This window comes from Microtus ochrogaster, chromosome 24, assembly GCF_000317375.1.
Source record: "Microtus ochrogaster isolate Prairie Vole_2 chromosome 24, MicOch1.0, whole genome shotgun sequence".
Classification (NCBI taxonomy): Eukaryota; Metazoa; Chordata; class Mammalia; order Rodentia; family Cricetidae; genus Microtus; species Microtus ochrogaster.
This window is the reverse complement of record NC_022024.1, coordinates 20,589,017-20,593,239: the sequence shown is the minus strand read 5'-3', so window position 1 is coordinate 20,593,239 and position 4,223 is coordinate 20,589,017.

The window sequence follows — 4,223 nt, the reverse complement described above, 5'->3', positions numbered from 1 at the left end:
ATTATTGACCATTTTTCACCTTGGAATCTTGGGCATCACCTTTCCATAGTGTGAAAGCTAGTCTCTAAGGAGAAGTATTTCAAGTCAGACACTGTTTTAATTCAGAATCTTGTATCCAAAATGTATGGTGTCTTTAGAAAGAAGGACTTACATTCAGCTTTTGGGAAGCAATTAAGGGCAATGGCAGTTACCTTTTTTATTTTTGGACTCCCCAGACCAAAAATTCACCTGAGAATTTTTCATGCCTTGTACTGGCTTTCTACCAGAGTGTTATTGAATATCTGTCTTACAACATTTGTATCTCTAAGGTTGTATATGCATGTCTAAGTACAGAAAAAATATTTTCTTTATACAAATCAGTGTTTTGATTTTGAAATAAATAATATGCATTAGGAAAAGCAATACTATCTTCTAGGTTATGCCAGAAACAAGTGCTAATTGGTAATAATAAGTTATCCCTTACATAACAATTGTAAAGTTATGGCCATGGATCCTAATCTTGCTGCATTATGGATTTAAACTCTTTAGTCAATATATCTTAGTTATATTTTACCTATGTGTGAGATTCAAATCTAAGCCCACAATACCTAAATAATATAATATCATGTATTTATATATTGTATTCAACATCAGAAATGAAAGCATTATAAGAACAACATTTATGAGAAAGTGGGTTTGTGTTATATTGTTATTATCAGTTATTTCTGGAATTAATCATATGGCAGATACTTTTGCACCCCAGACACATCAATTTCTTCTCTGTCTGCAAAGAAAACTGGTGGTCCTCTTCATTTTAAAAAAATAAGAGAAAAATATTAATATTGGCTAGAAATTCTATAATATGTGTTATTAATTTTTATTTACTCTATACTCATGAAGATATATTTTCTTATTAGAAGATAAAAGAATTGTCTTATGATTTTTCTACTTGACTGCAATCCATCAAACTTAACCAGAATCCAATCCACTGTATTTCAAGTATGTTTTCCATAATTTCCCACTTATATGCCAAGGGAAATAAGTGTGAACTCTTTTTAAGCACTATAAACATGAGAGAAGAATTAATACCAAGCAGCACTTCAGAATATAATATTTAAATAAATAATGTAGAAAAATCACTATTATTATTTTAAGAATTATTGTAACTTCTCCATCTAGATGGTATCATTATTGGGTAGTCTATGACACCAAAGAGCTTCCAGTTGAGTTAAAGTTAAAATAAATACCTCCAGAGTGAGTCCAGGACATCCAAGGCTGCTACATAGATAAACTCTGTCTCAAGGAACCAAAAATAGTAGACATCTCAGTTCATAATCTAGCAAGTCGTTGATTATTTATTTCCAAAGTCATATTTTATTCTAAAGATGCTTAAATTGAGAGTGAAAATTTCAATTTAGCAACACAATACCTCTCAGATTCTCTGAAAGAAGAAGTGCAGAAGAAAAATCCCAATAGAAATTTTCTTCTTTAAAAAAAAAATAGCAACACTTCATGGCGAAGTTTGGTGTTACCCTATGGAAGTAGAGGAAGAACAATCAGGACATCAGGGTTGTCTTTTTCTATATACCAAGAATGAGGTCCGCCTGAGCAACATGGAATCTAAAACAAATAACAAAAAAGTTATAGGAAATAATTATTAATGATATTCTTCAAACATTCTTCTCTTTTGTGGTTGTCATTTCCAAATAACCCAGAATGACTGATAAGGTCAAAACACGGAAGGCAGCTAAGAAAAGACATGATATGAAAGTCAAGGAATCCTCAAATGGACCCTTCAAACTCAAACAGTAAATAAAAGAGGATAAAATGTAGAGTGTTCTTTCTTCCTATACACCTCCAATTTCCTCTCAGAATCCACTTACATCAAATGTCAAGCATTCTGAAGCTGCTCTTGGGATCATTTCTTACATTTGAATTTCTCTCACTTCGTTGATGATACAGAGAATCAACAATGTAGAATAAGTGTCATTTGCAAGTAGTTTTGACATAAATGATTATTGTTGCAAAAAGTTAGCCAAATATTTTTAAAGCTCATGAAAAAAAATGCTTCATGAACATCATGTTTTCATTTATTGTGGGATCAGTTTTATCTGTTCTTTCTTCATTTAACATGCATTTTTCTCATGCATTTGCATGTCTCCACCATCCTAAGAGTTTATAGTTTTCTTGATTTTCAGGTTATCCTTAGTTCTGCCAGTGCCTTTCTAGATTTTTCAGATCCTTTATTTTCTAATTATAGACTCTGCCTTTTTATGTATTTTATCAAAAACAATGTTAACTAAAATAAAATTTTATACATAGGCATATGGAAAGGAAATTATTGAACATTCACATAATAGGTCAATTAAAGGAGCCCTGTAATCCAATATTACCTTTTGAGTACTTCTAGGTTCATACACAAATAGAATCATGAGTCATCCTATTCTATAGCCTCCATGATTTTAGATTTAATTCAAACCTGTTTAGTAGGTATTCTTTCATTCATTGCTATCAGGTTTTCATGCTAATTGCATTGATTTTGAAATTATTAAAATAGAATATTTATTTAAAACACCCAAAGAAAACTCGGATCATTTTTTCTTTTTTAATTTAATTTTTAAAAAAGAAAACAAACTATCTTTTTTTATTTTATATATCAACCCCAGTTCCCAGCTTCCCTTTCCATTCCACCCCCATCCACTCCCCAGAGAAGGCAAGGCACATTGCTTCTAGGAAGGACCAAGGCCCTCTCTACTATATCCAGGCTGAGTAAGGTATTCGTCCAAAGAGAATGGGTTCCAAAAAGTCAGTACAAGCAGCAGGGACAAACCCTGGTACCACTGCCAGTGGTTCTACATTGTGCCCCAGCCGTACGACTGTCAACCATATTCAGAGGGTCCAGCTTGGTTCTATGCTGGTTCTTTCTCTGTCTGGCCAGAGTTATTGAGCTCCCATTATCTCAGGTAAGCTGTATCAGTGGGTGTACCCATCATGGTCTTGACCTCTTTGCTCATATTCTCGCTCCTCCCCATCTTCAACTGTATGGACTTCGGGAGTTCAGTCCAGTGCTCCTTGGCTCTCTTCCCCTGTCTCCATTAGTAGCTAGATTAAGGTTCTATAGTGATATTTAAGATAGTCATCAATTTGAGTGCAGAGCAAGACCAGTTCGGGCACCCTCTCCAAAAGTACTTAAGATATTAGCTGGAGTCATCCTTTGGATTCCTGGGAATTTTTCTGATGAATGGTTACTTTCTCGCCCCATAATGGCTCCCTCAATCCAGATATCTTTCCTTGGTCTCATCCTGCCCCCATCTCAACTATCCCATACTCTCAACTTCTCTTCCCCCTCACTTTCTTCCCTCGACTTTTCCTTGCTCTCCCTTCTCCCCCTACCCCATGATCCCAATTTTTGTCAGGAGATCTTGTCTATTTCCCCGTCCCAGAGGGTTCTCCTTAAGACATCGTTTCGGCTCACAGTTTAGGAATGGGATCAATCATGGGGGGATGGCGTGGCATTCTGTCTTGGTTTGTATTTGCAGGTGTGTGTAACTTGTCGAAACCATGATGATCCAAGAATAATGGTGAAACTGGAAGCAGGAAATAGTTATGAATAATTGTAAACAAGATAATGACTGCTCATTATTTCTATCCAATACATACACAAGAGACTAAATAGAACAATTACACAAGGGAATACGGGAAAATGCATATAAGTAGACATAGAGGGTGAAGAGTAAAATTGTCTCTATAATTAGCATGTCTTTCATAAACTTATATGTGTCTATGCATGAATATGTAATCACCATAGAATATATTATAATGATATTTAGTGAATTAATTCAATAAAGTTGCAAAATATAATCAATTGTGTAACGATAAGTTTTTTAAAAATAAAACTATACTTTTTACAGTAGAAACTGGAATATAAAGTGAATATCTGTAGAATAAAATTTATGATATAGTAATGGAAAAAAATGGAAGGATATATAAATTAATGGAAAGGCAGCTAATGCGCATAGCCTGAGAACCAATATTTTTGAATGACCATATTACCTTTAAGAAACCTTACATTTCGATGTCATTGTCTCACAAATGGAAAAAATACAATTTGTATAGAACTGAATATTAGAATAGTTAAAAAATAGAACAGTTTTTCCATATGAAGTTGATTATTGTCTTCTCCAGATCTGTGAAGAATTTTGATGGGATTTTGATGGGGATTGCATTGAATCTATAGATTGCTT